Source organism: Bradysia coprophila (assembly GCF_014529535.1).
Source record: "Bradysia coprophila strain Holo2 chromosome X unlocalized genomic scaffold, BU_Bcop_v1 contig_416, whole genome shotgun sequence".
Lineage (NCBI taxonomy): Eukaryota > Metazoa > Arthropoda > Insecta > Diptera > Sciaridae > Bradysia > Bradysia coprophila.
Genome location: NW_023503334.1, coordinates 1,146,334 through 1,162,160, shown reverse-complemented (window position 1 = coordinate 1,162,160; position 15,827 = coordinate 1,146,334). Strand labels below are relative to the sequence as shown.

General features: G+C 32.4%; 1 protein-coding gene across 11 annotated transcripts in view; it reads right to left on the bottom strand.

Moving 5' to 3' along the window:
* Nucleotides 1–15,827, bottom strand: part of LOC119069895 (sex determination protein fruitless) — an 88,193-nt gene that overhangs the window by 53,008 nt on the left and 19,358 nt on the right. For 3 of the 11 annotated variants that reach the window (XM_037174102.1, XM_037174106.1, XM_037174098.1), the window contains exon 1: nucleotides 9,234–9,922. The exons of 3 other annotated variants lie outside the window; for them this stretch is intronic. The gene's annotated coding sequence lies outside the window, so the exon portion shown is untranslated. Of the gene's footprint in view, nucleotides 1–9,233; nucleotides 9,923–15,827 lie in introns of those variants that run through there. 5 more of the 11 variants (XM_037174099.1, XM_037174107.1, XM_037174100.1 and 2 more) reach the window with 4 other exon arrangements.

Genomic DNA, 15,827 nt, shown 5'->3' with positions numbered 1-15,827 from the left:
TATATGTACCTAAAATGAAATGAGAAAAAAAATTATTATTTTTGAGTGTGGTTGGAATTTGCGAAAAAAATAGCTGATTTTTTATATATATATAAACGTTTTGCCGGTTAGATAGCTAGATATATCGATGGATGTGTAGGTTTACATTATGTCAATGTAAAAGTGTTAGTTGGGCTTTAACCATTTTTTAATTTTTCAAATGGTTAGTTATACAATTCGGCATTAGAAAACATATCATTTTATATAGATATAGAATAGATAGATGGATAGATAGATAGATGAATATAGCGAAATGGATAGATATATATGAGCAATGTAAAAGATAAATGATTATTCAAATACATGTACCGAACTTGAATTGAGGCACTATATATATTTTGAAAGTTTTTTTTTTTCTTCATTTTATTCATTCCATTTGATTTGAGCATTATTTTATTGTGTTGGGCCGAACCGATAGTTTTTGAAGGAATTTTTTCGGTTTTTATTTAAATTAAATATTCAGTTGGCTTTTATATTTGGTCATTTTTATGATATTTATGACTTTGACTTTTTGGCAAAAATTATAGCAAAAATTTCTTTATAACGTGACACGTGCCATAAAACAGATTTGAAATTATATTTTTTACAGCCACAATATTTATAGATATTTTCAACCAAAAAAAATCCATCAAAATTTTATTGACCTTTGTATACATCACGCCTGTAAAAGGCACTTTACAGTAGTGTCAGCCATATTTGGCATGATCCGAACATCACTTATCAATGGGACAAATGATGAAAGTGGTACTTCATGTGTCAGCAAACACGCAAGTAACCACATACTGTTTGACGGACAAGAGAGGTGTTTTACTCAAACCGCTGTCTAATAAATCAACTTTTCCTAAATAGTGTTCAAATATCGCATACATCTGACGCCGTATGAGAAAAACTTTGTTTCTAGCTTACACGTAAAGGCCTTTTTAGCGAATTCGATTGCCTCTGGCTCGTGCTAAAAGCCTCTCATTCGCTAAAAAAGCGTCTTAGCATGTGTTAGGAAATAACTATTGCATCACGTTTACTTAAATTTGAAGCTGATGTTTCAGATTTTGGTAAACTAGATCCCCAGCGCCACTTCGATTTGCGATTCTCATGGCATAAATAGAACAAACATAGGCTTCTATTTGTCTTTGTTCTGTTGCATTAAGCTACATACAAAACGCAGAGTGCATAGCAAAGATGAAAAATGTAATTAAATTTTCCTTCAGCGTAATTCCGAACTACTCAAAGCAATGTCTTTGAAATGACAAACAGGAGACTGGTAAAATATGTAAAGTGAAGAAAAAAATTTTGAAGAGTCTTCGTACTGAGAAAAGGGGACTGATCAACATGACCAAACATTATGGAATAAGCGGCGAGTTCTACGTAGCATTGTCTTCTATATTGCGAAATGTATGTGCAGGCCGGAAGGGCCGTTTCCTTTTTTACATACATCTTGGGTCGAAGAGGGCACGATCGGCCATCGGGAAGCCATTCCGAACAAGCTGTGTAAGTTGAAATCAATGTAGTAAACTAATTCGCAGAATTTAAACAGAAGACAGATGAAGACGTAACAGATGTAACTATTATACGCTTACTATTATAAATGTAAATGGTCAATCATTACCACTCTATCCGCCACTACCACCAAACGTTCGAATTTCGATTCAGCTAAGATAAATTTTGACGTGAGAAAAATATTTTTGTTACTCTGTGTGTGCCAGGCTGAGAACGAGTTGTAAAGTCGGTGAAAATGTGTCCCCTACTGATTATTAAAATGGTAAAATGAAAATAAAAACTAATTTTGTCCGAATCAAAAATTTAAGACGTGTACACACAGTTAATTACTGTAACACTTTCCTGAATTATATTAGTTTGTTTAACGTAGCTATACTTCCAAAAAAAATATTGTTCCACGTTAACAAACAATTTGTCATTTCTAATCCACCCACATTTACTTTTAATCAGAACAACAAGTGAAAATACATTTTATTTAATGATAATAATTCACTTTGAACTATAGTTAAATTTAGCAAAAATAAACTATCTAGGCTAATATGTTTCATTCGGCCGGTATAAGTAAATATATATATATGTTATATTATACTTAAACATCCTTAGAATTTGTTTGATGTGTTTTGATGACTCTCAGATTCACTTGAAATTATTAAAATTAAATTTTAAATGCAATTTTTCTTGTTGTTGCTGTTGTAGCTGCAAGTTCTCTTCTCCACCATAAGACAAATAGCTATTTAGTTCAATGTAAAATTTGTCATCTAACTATTCTATATATACATAAATAGTATGCACAAAGTATGGCAGAATTCGTGAAATGAAAAATGAATATCTGCTGTTTAGACCATAATTCAAGGCAAAAAAAAAACATTTAAATTGAAATGAAAAGAGATTTAATTGAACACAACATACAAATTCTTTTTTTTTCATTCTGCTTCTATCGCTGAATTTTTTATCAAATTACCAAATTATGCAAATTATAGCATTCGATTGAAAACAAGTTAACAATTTTATTATTTTATTAATAAAATTCACCTTATGATAGAGGTATTTTAGCTGTTGTTGGTCTTATAATGTGTAGAGTGATTGTTAGGAGCGGATTAGGTATTTACGGTTTTTTTTTGTATTTATTAATTAAGATATTCATGAAAAAGTGTAAAAACAAATAGTAACGGATATAAAACGGAAAATTTAATTTCGAAATGAAAAAAAAATCATTTTTTAAGGTGCTACACAAACTTTTACAATCAAAATGAATAAATATAATCGCTTGTCTAATGGAAATTTAAACTGATCTGAATACATATCAGAGATAAATAATTAAAAAGATTTTTTTTGTTTAAAATCTTTATTGAATTTAAACAAGAAATATATATAACACATATTTGAGGAAGCTCTTAGTGAATCAATCTATCTGAATAATACTTGTGTCGTATTTGCGGATCTTGACAAATTAAACAACTTCAGACTCAGCTAAATCATTACAGTTCATCTTCTGGAAATCTTTTTTATTGATTTTAATTTGTATTTAAACAGTTAACAACTCATTGAAAACGTGAGACTTTTCTTAACCTAAGACATTCTTTTTTATCGTATGTAATATTGATCTTCTTCTTCTTCCTTCTTCTGCTTCACACAAATTTCTAACTTAATCTTTCGACCTTTTACTCATTCTTCCTGATCCGGTTATTTCTTCTTTATTTTTCTTTTTCTTTCATTTTTTTTTAAAATAAAATCTGATTGCAGTTTTAAACCACTTGTTTACACAACCAATCGTCATTTACTTAATTTGACTTTTACCATCGAGTTAATTTGATACACAAAACGAAAAAGTTCCCTTTGAAACGGAGAAAAAAAATGTATCAAAATCTTGCTGTTTTTTTCTTCTTCTTCTCTCCGACCATATATTCCATTTTCCTGCACTTCTGTACAGTGTACATAAATACAAATTAAATTCAACTAAACTTTTGTGTCCGTTTCATTCTTATTATTTGTAGTATTTGTACTTCGAAACGGCGAAATTGTTTCTACGAAGAATAGATGAAGAAGAAGCCAGTATTCAATCGTAAAGAAAAAGTGGATACTTTGAATTTCGAACAAACGTTTAAGAAACTTCTCTCTTTCTGTAGAAAATTATAATCTTCTTAGTCTTCACATTTAAAAAAGAGGAAACGAAACAACTTAAAAAAAAAGCTGTGTAGTGTTTTGTGCAAAACAATATGATGAGGCGATAGAAATGTTATAAATTTTTGAATTTATTATCAATGTACATATAGTGCTGCTTCGAATTAATGCACATTCGGCTATAAACAGTACATTTACCAAATTTACGAAATCGTTCTGTCTTTTGTATTTTGAAAATTTCGCTTCGAAACAATAAGCTCGCATAGCTTAGTACCATAAGTTTTTGGAAAAACAAAACTTTCGTTTGCAAGTCTTTTTATACTGTTTCACATAATAGAATTCTTTGTGGTTTGTTTTCCAAAATAAATTAATTTTTTCCATTATTACACGAATAATTGTCAAATTTTTGAAAAACAAACCATCGACTGGAAAATTTCTGTTCAGCCAATGAACGAGAGCTTTACTTCTCTGCATTTTCCTTTCTATCAATCCGACTACTATTATTTCATAATTGTTTGATGGTTTTATTCAACACTTAAGACAAATATTGACTCTAATAGGGGATGTATGTAACACAGGGATTTCCATTTTCATCCAGAAAATTAAAATTTTCTGGCAAAATTGCATACTATCAATTGAAGCAGAGTTTTGGTGTAAGAACACAAAAATGTAAGTGCAATGTAAATGTTCTTCTCCGCAAAACTTCGGAATTCATTAATCTGACAATTCGGTGGTACAAATTTAAAATGCGGATGAGTGTTCGACCCAAATTCACTAAAGAATTTGCAGAAGAGGTCACAAAAGCACTGTGACAATAGAAAAGTTTTTTCGAAGGATCAGCTCAGATATAGCGGAACGGTTTTTCTGAGCCCTCTTAGGTCCAATCTTCTTTTATGGGTACCATTTAATAAAAAAATGTTTTTTTGCTTCATGACTGAAAATCCATACAAAATTCTGAAAAAAAAAAATCGAAATTCAAAAAAGGGTGTATGAGAAGGGATCAGCTCAGACATTGCGGTGTGGTCTATTTGTATCCTCTAGGATTCCTTTACTACCAACAATGCTCATTTTTTGTACCCTTTCATAAAACGTTTTCTCTCTTGAGAGCCACCGTGAAAGTCTTCATTGGAATTTGTCCTCTACATTCTGTAGCGTTGACAAGATTTCCAGTGAAATGAAACCTGACTTTACAAATGAAAACGGAAAACCTAAATTTGTTGCAGTGATGAGAGCAGAAAAAATCGACGATGGCGAAAAAGTAATAGCTGGCAAAAATATGGCGGCGTCCAGGTTTGGCCGCTGGTAAAAAAAATGCTCGCTTATGACATCGTTTTCGGATTGCTGAGGCGCTTTTTCTACCTTTGCTTTATCCATACGAAAAAAATCAGTTTCATAGATAGTCTCGTAGGTAACCAAGGTAGCTTCGTTTATCTATAATTCGTATTGGTTCCACTTATCAGGAAATAGCTGAGCCATGAAAGATATGGTTTTGGTATGAGTAAATGTAGCAGTTCTTAACCTTTTAGAAACGGTTCCTCATCTGTTATCGATAATAGACACAATAGTAAGTGATGAGCTAAAGTTATGTGACTATGCAATAATTATTTTCCTAACGCATGCTGAAAGGCATTTTTTTTTGCGAATAAGAGGTCTCTGGAATCGAATTCGCTAAAAAAAAGCCTTTCAACCGACCAAATTTTTAAGCGGCTCTCTTGAGTGCTTTCTTATCTTACAGACGATTTCGATTTTCAGAATTGGCTTTGCATATTGTGTTGCAGCTATTCGATTATTATGAACATGATGTGTGAGGGACAGAAAGAATGGATCAAAATTTGTGTATTTTGTCATGATAACAGAAGCGTGTAAAATGTACGATTAATGGCAAAAAGCTAGTTTTTCGAATAAGATCTACTTCGAAAAATGAAAACAAAATTACGTTTGATAACAAATTTTGACAGTTTTCGGAAGAGCATGCATGAATGGTAAAAATATTGAAACTGTAAAATAAGTAAACTCTGTTTCGAACTTGGTACTCTTTCATCGACATTGCAACCTGTTGGAATTCTATAGAATTCTATAGTCTAATAATTGCTGATATAGGAGCTGTCCATTAAACCTGTAGAATTTAGTAACAACACGTCAAAATAATATAAGGCTATCAGACCAACAAGTCTGCGTAGAACATTCGATTCAAAAGCCAGAGGTGGGCTTGAAACAAATACGTAAACTGAAACTCATGTGACGCATCTAAAATAAAAATTCTTCAGTAAAACGTTATACCTAGGTATAGGTATTTATATATGATACTTATTTTGATCCTTACCGCGCGTACACTTGCATTTGCACGTATGACATTTTAATCAATGTTATATATCTAAAATCTTTTCAATTCCTCACTTCCTAATCTTAAATTGTTATTATGGTGACGAGATATATTAACCAGTTCAATTGATCCGTTCTAACTAATGGAATCTTCTTCTCTTCTTCTTCTTCTTTTTCAGCCTGTTTCTATCCACTGCTGGATGTAGGCCTCTCCAACTTCTTTCCATTTCGTACGATCCATTGCCATTTGCTGCCAGTTTGTACCTGCAATATTCTTAATTCCGTTTGTCCATCTCTCTGGTGGTCTACCTATAGCTCGTCTTTTATATGGTCGCCAGTTCATGATCTTTTTGGTCCAACGTTCGTCTGTCCTTCTTGCAATATGTCCCGCCCAGCTCCATTTCAGAGATGCTATTCTTTCCATGACATCAACGACCCTGGTTTGTTGTCGAATCCATTGATTCGTCATTCTGTCTCTGAGTGTTATTCCAAGCATACTCCGTTCCATGGCTCTTTGTGTCACTCTCAATTTATCTTCGGATGCTTTTGTTAAAGTTAACGTTTCCGCTCCATAAGTGAGCACTGGAAGGACACAAGTGTCGAAAACTTTGCGTTTCAGACTATTATTCATTTTGCTTTTGAAAATTAGTCTGAGTTTTCCGAACGCTGCCCATGCAAGACCAATCCTACGTCTTATTTCTGCAGTTTGGTTGTCCAGACCTAACTTCAGTTTATGTCCTAGATATACATAGCTGTCGACTCGTTCAATGACAGTGTCACCAATTTTGATTTCTCTATCGTCCCCGATGTTGGTCATGACTTTTGTTTTCGATAAGTTCATCTTGAGGCCAACTTTGCTCGCCTCTTCACTTAACTGTTGTAGCATAAGCTGAGCCTGACCTAGATTCGCTGCTATCGGTACAATGTCATCAGCGAAGCGGAGATTGCTCAGGTACTCTCCATTTATCTTTAATCCCATTTTACTCCAGTTTAACTTCCTAAAAATACTCTGCAGAATCGCCGTGAATAATTTCGGTGAAATGGTGTCACCCTGCCTTACACCTCGGCCAATTCTGAATTTCTCCGTGCTCTTATGAAGTTTTATACATGAAGTAGCATTTTTGTACACATATCGAATTGTGTTGGAGTACCTTGAGTCTACTCTACATTCGTCTAATGCGTCCAATATCGACCATGTTTCCACTGAATCGAAAGCTTTTTCGAAGTCTATGAATAGCAAGACTATGTCGATGTTGTATTCACGACACTTCTCAATAAGCGTTCTCATCACCTGCAAATGGTCGTTTGTGCTGAAACCAGATCTGAAAGCAGCTTGTTCAACAGGTTGGTAGAAGTCGAACTTGTTAGTGTTCCTCTTCGTAATGATTTTCATAAACAACTTGTAGAGTGTTGACAATAGGCTTATGGGACGGTAATTTTCCAGCTTTGTTATGTCTCCTTTTTTATGCAGCAATGTAATTACCGCATTTTCCCAGGCTTCTGGTACTTCTTCCCATTGGAGACATTGATTAAACAAAGCCGTGATTGCCTTTAATAATGAGTCTCCACCTAGTTTAATGGCTTCCACTGGAACACCATCTTCTCCGGGAGACTTTTTGTTTTTCATCTCGGCTACTGCAGCTTTGACTTCATCAACAGTTATGTCGGGCATATCCTCCGATCCCACGTTTTTTATTATTGGTCTATCTTCGGTTTCTTCCGTTGGGCTCTGTCTTGCTGAAGAAAACAAATTCTCATAAAATTCTGTTGCAATGTTTAATATCGCATTTCGATCCGTTTGGATCGTTCCTGTTTTGTCTCGTAATTTGAAGATTTCTTTTTTGGCGTTTGTCATTTTTCTTCGTAGGACTTTCATATTGCAGTTAGCTTCAATTATGTTTTGAGCCAATTGGACATTATATTTTCTTTCATCTGATCTCCTTGCTTTGTTGATACTTTTAGACAATACCGGAACTAATGGAATGGTTATAGAAAATTAATAATATTTTGTAGGTCTAATGTCATACGGAGTATTGGTGAAAGGGTAAGCCCTATACATATCCAGTTTCATTTGGAACTCAGTAGTAGATTTGATATCTGGGAATTTTTTCTTACGACAACGAATTCTTTATGTAAACAAAAGCCGTAACTATTTGGAGCATTGAAAATGTGTTTTTTTTGTCTCAATTTCTTCGATACGTAAAATTCCATGGAGGAATATGAGGAATATCAATTGATTTTATTGAGAAGTTTCGTTTTTTTTTTGGACGAGTCACCTTTTCAAAAGCGTAGTACTTAGTAAAATGACAATGGAAATTTTTTTAAAGCTTTTTTGTTTCGTTTAATTTAATTAAATCTTGATTCGAATGTAAATTGCTTGGTGAATTGTTACGGAAAGCTTTCAATAAAATTAATATTTTACCATTAACCTATCCGACACATTAAAATCAAATGATAAAATGTCCCGTTTTCGAGTAGGTCTACAATTTTTTTCGTTATATTTCGTTATTAAATAGTACGGTTAAATGGCATTATATGACGCTTGCATTTATACGTCAAGCAAACATCATATGCTATTAAGTAAATAATATTGACACGCGATGAAAAACAGATTCAATAAATAATTTACTATCAACTTTGCATCAAAATAATATTTTAAAAAATTTTTAAAATTTACCAAGTAGGAAGCGGCATGAGAGATACCAATATCTATAATTTTCATAGAAACCTTCTCGGAGGAACTGTTGGTGTATAATAGAACCTAACGAACCAAATAAACCTGTAGTAATAACACTGAAAGATTCGTATATAGAAACGTGTATATCGGACGTAATGTAAATACACATTATTGTATATACTCTTGTAACGTTATAATATGTATAAAACTCAAGCAAAACACAAAAGTGTTTGGATGTTCGCCAAAAAGGTTTTCTTTTTCTTACATTTTTTTCTTCTCTCTTGTGTTAAACTAAATCAACACAACGTGTATGACGTAAAATATAAATAAAATTCGCAAATTATCTGCAAACATTTTTAACATCCAGCACCAATATTCACAGTCGCAAAATTAAAAAAAAAAAAAAAAAAAAAATTACTAACACACGCACGATTACATATCTCTCTAAATATTAATAGAAAATTAATACTCGTGTAGGTACACAATATCAAAATCTTTTTATAATAGAACACACGAATCAATTCCCATATAGGTATAACATTAAAATATACTGAAAGGTCAAAAGATTTTTGTTACTCACCTTCAAACACTCAATAGTTAAGTAATCCTTAATTTTTGCAAGAAAATGATATGCCGACACATATAAGATTCACCATAAATCAGAGAATACCAAAAAAAATATATTTTTTAGTTTACTTCCACCACAACAGAATTTTTATTTATTGTTTTTTTTCTTTCTTTCTTTTTTTTGTTTTGTCGGTTATTTCTTATTAAATTTTTGGTGTACCTAATACCGAAAATATGCAAAGAAAAGCAAGGGCAATATGGCAATTAAATGTTGCCGCCCTCGGCAATTAGTTTAAAACACATTCACAGCACATGTACGAAATCTAATTACAAGTGAATAACAAAAAATAATTTATATGTGATGTCAAAAATCATAAACAAATTTATATCGGATTTGGTACAAATTTCAGATCCGAAGATTATCGGCACTAAACAATCCCCAAAAAAGATGTTATTAAATTTTTCTCTTTATTTTTAATATTTTGGTTGTCTGTTTTTTTTATTAAAATTTTTTATTTTAAATTTTTATTTGAAAATTTATGGTAAAGTGTTGGAAAATTAAACGTGAACTTATTTAACATAAGACCAACAATTATTATTATTATTTTGTAATATAAAATTTGAAAACCGTAAAATTGGCACAACGCACAGAGGGAACAAAATTGTCTACAAGCGACGGCGATCTAACCATCTAAGAAACTAATAAGAGCAAGTGGTCGTCGCGGGATTTACCGTCCAAAAATCAGCGAACTAACAAACACATTTGCCAATATCAAATTCGCGAAACAACACACATTGCTGTTTTTTTTTCACTATAAATATAGAAGAGATAGAAGGTAGTTTGTATGTTATAAATGAACATAGGCGTACCAGCAAACATCGATATTATTATCGGGGGGGCGCACACAGACGTATAGAATATTTTCCAGAATATTGTTTTGAGCAGTCGTTTAATAATAGCATCGCATTAATATATTGGAAATATGGTATAGGTATGTTTCTCGTTACATTTACAACGGCGGATTGCTGGAATTACGTTCTATTCGTTCTATATCGAAATTTACGGTGATGAATGTTTATTTCCAGTCCTTCAGTTTAAATTAGATTTTCTGCTCTTTTTTATGTGATTGTGAAAATTCAATATAATCTGAAGAGAGTCTCAATTGAATTGAAATAACCTAACCTAAATTGACCGTGTAATCAAGTATCAAAGTATGTGACAAGTACCATAATTGCATTGTCCATATGTGCTTGCTGACAATCTGACTTTATTTCAGCTAAGACTGCGTGCTGAGTTTGTTTTTTTGCTCAGAGTTTTGCTGAATAAAAATTTATTGGACGGCAAGCCAAACAATATTTTTTGTCAGCAAAATGAAGGAAATCATTTGCAGCAATTCAGCCGAACAAAAATTACAATCCTTGAAACGGTAATAAGGGGTAGGTATGAATGTTTCGATTTACGATCAAAATGGTACGAAATCTACAATATGAAAAATTTCCTGGGGGTTTAATGCCCATGCGTAGGTTTCACATGATAACAGTATGGGCATGTGATATGTAGTTTAAATAGATAATATATCCATCATATACGAAACGATAGATGTTTATACCTATATGGAGAGATCTATATATACATAAAAAAAACTGTATATATAGAGCTAACCGTGTCTACATATATCTGCATGTAATGATGGCTATATCTATATGATGCCTATCCAATTTTATAATTTAACGGGCAAACGCTGGCATTATAAGCACATAATTATAACAATACACGTAAATGTTTATAAGATTCATAGCCCTGACTTATAAGTGATGATGGGTAAATAATCATATTAGTATTTGTATAGTCGTATAAACTATAAGATTCTATGCTAAATAGTTGAGCATGTGTCCGTGGATCTGTTACGATGTGAGTCGTATTGTGGAAGCTTACGTGGAAGGATAGTCACTACTTCTTCATTGTTTGGTTAGGCATACTTTAAAAAAAAATTTTCATACAATTTTTTGCGATTCAATTTACAACTTGAACAAATAAAAATAATTGTTTGTTAATCGACGAATATTATATGCAATATGGGAAGCCTTCTGAAGGTCTTATGGTTTGAATTTAAAAAAAAATATTCGTTCCATACTTTGAATGCCTCGTTAGACGCTGGCTACAACCCGAACAATGTGACCTAATCGTTGGTATACTTTCATCAATTTTCTTGCCATTACGATAGGAAGCACCATATTAACTCGATAGCAAGTGCCGGGGTGAACAGTTCACAAAATCAATTAGTAATTAGAAGATAAGTATGCAGCCATTGGGAAACTGAGTAAGGCTCGAATCGATATTTTCCGGAACATGATATATGTATATCGATGTGACCGGTTAAGTGGTAAATGGTATATTGTACATATTTACGACACATTTTCATTAGCATACACCGGACAGGATGACACAAACTTATTGTAATCGCCAAGCAGTTATAAGTATTATTGGTCAAACGACGAACTTGATCTCAAATAAAATTAAATATTCGGCAAAAAAAACTGAATCTAATGCGACACTCTACCTATGAAAAGAATGAAAGTTCTAATCTAAATTCGTATGTAAACACAGTAAAATTGCCGGGTATATCCGAGAATTAAAAACAGCCGTATGCCGTTCGATAAGTGATTTGTATATAATATTGTATAGTATAGAGCACATATGGACTCCTATATAACAGTACCTTTATCTTCTCCGTACATTCTTCTTCTTCCAATCTCCACAACATTACCATCACACATCTCGTAATACTTATAAGTTGCTTGATATGCTTATATTATAAAGCGGCCCAACAACTATTTTTATATTATCTCGTTTTCGTAACGTTTCGTTTGATTTGCGAATTACAGATGTGTGTAATTTTATTATTATTATTAAAACGGCAAGCACATGTACAATTTTCTATACAGCTTATTTTGCTATGTTTATTTATATGCGAGAAAGAATTTTTTACTTCGTTCTCTTCTTCGTCTTCCTCTTTTTGAATGTTAGAATTGTAAGAATTAAAAAAAAAATTCTTCTGCACAATCACGGTTGTACATACGAAGAGCTACAATAACGTTACATGAAGAGATTTAATTAATATCTCGGTTTAGATGTCACAGTCAACCAGAAGTTCTATCTATGAAACAAACGTATTTTGTTGGTGACATTAATGCAAAGAAATTAAATACGATTTATCACCTAACCAACCAGGTGTAATAAGATATTTCTTTGATAATAATACACACATAAAAATACAACAAATTCACGTAACAACAAGTTTATGTGCCCAGTTAATTTATTCAATTTTTTTTTTCTTTCTTCTTTTATACTTTGAGGAGAACCCTAACAGCTTTATCTTGAGTAACTGTCCATATTTATGTTAGTGTGTGTGTGGAAACTGTTTTTGATCAAAATTATACTGGAAACGTATATTGTTGAAAGGGTAGCTGAAATGGTGGTTCTGTTTCGTACAAGAGAAAAACAAGTCTGAAAAGATGTCTGCTATCAACAGGTTTTCTGGGAGCGAATGTAACAGATGCAATATAATGTAATAGTCGTGTTTTTATCTAACCACTGCAAAATTGCATTTTGTTAAATCGCATTTTCATAATTTCTAAGTCCTAGAAGCTCATTAAGAAAATCTACAAGGAGTTGCGGGAAATGGCGTAGAGATTTTTTAAAGCTTTGAAAAAAATATATTTCAAAAAAGAGAATCTGTTTATTTTTGAGCAGTTCAATGCAACATTTTTGAAAAACAAAATATTGGCCTAAATGGTCAAACGATTCAAGATTTGCAGGAAACGTAAACATAATTGACACAACTATTAGGAGTTATGGCGGATTACAAGCAAATTTTGCTACCTTAATAATAGAAGACCACGTACAGCTTTGGAGTTTTTTTTATCAAGTGTGACCTCTGCAGCTTGAATCGATACAAGCCATAATGCCAATCCCTAAACCATTATACGTAGTTTGTTTTACTCGCGAAGACCCGCGGTGACAAACGCTACTGTTAATCACGGAAAAAGAGTAAATTCATTTTATTGAATCTGTCGTATAATTGAGACGCGTTTGTGTGAAAAATGAAAAATGCTTGAACAATTTCGAAAGAAAATGTATGAGCCATCTAGTCAATTTTGTTCCAAAGGTAAAATAATTTCGATTTAAAAGAGGTCGATTTGATGTTTCGGCTTTATTAACAAATAGTTATGTAACAACTTGTCATATCGACGATCATAAAGATAACATCGATTGGTCGCAAATTATTTACGATTTTTCAGACTTAAAATGTTTCGCTACATCAAATATGAGTGCTTCAATTGTTGTATTTTATGATATAAAAACGGAGAACGGAAAATGAAATGTTTCATTAATATATCAATTGTTTAACTAAAAATCAGTAGTGATGAAAAATGCATAAAAAAATTGTCTGAATTTGTATGATGATGATTGTTTCGAATGAGATCGAAAATGTAAATCTCACAACTCTCTCAACGACCAGACGTTATTTCATTTAAATAACTGCATGAGGTGAGGATTTTGGTTTTCAAGTGCTTCGAACAATAGTACAGCGCCCCAATAAGAGTTATGTGGGACAAAGTTGCCAGCTGAGTTTGCACATAATCTACTGCGACAACATTAACTTCACTCATGACAAAATGTACTATTTTCCGCTTCATCATCATAAATCGACATATTCATCAGGGATATGATCAAAAAGTCAAATTTTTGTACTGCTCACATAGAACTGCGGGAAAAAACTACATTTAATAAAAACTACGTGTACACTGAACACATTCGGCAGATCTATTAATTCACAACAAGCAAGTAACAGTTCGGCAAATACTTGCGGCCAAAAAAGTGATGAAGTACAAAATATGCTATTTTTCCTGTCAAATTTAGTGTTGCATGTATTTAAAAATATTGATTCAGTCAATAACCTTGCAATAATGTCGCACAGGGAGCCTTCCATCGACAATTACTCAAAGAAATACCAGAAGTAACCATACTAAGTACGAACAAGAACCCAGACAACGATGTAGCTGCCTTTTAATCGTTTTCTTTTATTCTCTTCCCCTTCATTCATACGTGCAAAAAGTTAACAAAATTCATCGATGAGCGTAACTGTAATAAATTCAATAAAATGTGCCGACACTGTACAAAATGAAATGTTTATTCGTTTATGAAAGCAATATTTGCTTCGATCGGTAAAGATAAAAAATGACAATCCAGCGGAACTATCGAATTACTGAAAAGTAAAGAATCTTGATCAGACAGGAAGAAAGTATTTTTTTTAAATCTTTATATACTCTGTGACATATCATATTCAATCTCCCAGAAATTCAGCAGCCAGCTATTTTTTGAGTCGAAGTTAAAAATGAAACAAGTCAATCATTGGTCAAGAAAGCAAGTAAGAAACAACTGGAGCCAGACAGATTACAATTCAATGTTTTTTGTGTGAGATTCGAATTACTAGATATGTCACGACCAGCGTAATCGTTCTTATTTTGGTGTCTTTGCTCAACCTGTTAATTATTATTCGTTCAATAAAGAATGCTAGTTACGTTGTAATTTATACGCGATTATTTCCAATAACGAAAAAATACGACACCGGCTCACAAAACATTATTGGATAGTGAATCCGGGTTTATGTAAACTTTCACAAGTTTGGTGAACGAACAATGTAAGCACGTTTTGAGCACATCGCTGCAAAAGCGTTGCTCTCTTGCAATGTACAATATGTACAGACATACCAGTTATGCATACGAAACGACCGTTAAATTGCCCTTAAATAATAAATAAGAAAACACTAAATGTTCGGACAGGTCGTACGAATTAAGAATCATATATAAATGCTAAGCATATAATGCATTCTAAAACAGGACGCCGGACATCAAATGTACCATCAATAAATTGAGCTGTACAAGAGACGACTCACTAACAATACTTAAATCTATAAATTTTTAACAGTTCCTATAAAAACCAGAAATAAAACAGTATTTTTCGTTCACAGTATAAATAAATATACCGGACAATGTGCAGCATACTGTAATTTCTCCAAACATCACATCATTAAACTATTATATGTAAAATCCAATGTAATGTAGAGGTAATTCTATGGAGGTATAAAACAAAATGATGATGATGATTATAAATTATAATAATATGCGCGAATATTCAATCAATAAGCCAGGCAAAAACAACGTTTTAATATTAGTTACTGGTAACTGTATAAATTATGTAGTTGATTGCATGTGGGTAATTCAATTTGTAAATATATGCAGATCAAATACAATCGCAAATGCCTCATGTTAACATTGCTTCATTACAACGTTTATGGAGAAGACAAACAGAAATTTGGTTATTAAAATTAGATTTGTTTTCCCTTTCTGTATGTTAACTAATACGATGGCAAGGTATCGAAAAATCAATTCGTTCACAATTGATCAATTTTATGTAATTAGGATCATTAAGTCTGAGTAAACTCTGTTTTTTGTCCTTTGCAGGTTTTTTTTAGTATAAAATTGTTTTTACAATGATTTATGGGCCGAAATAGTTATTTTCTTAATTTTCTCATGTTAGCCT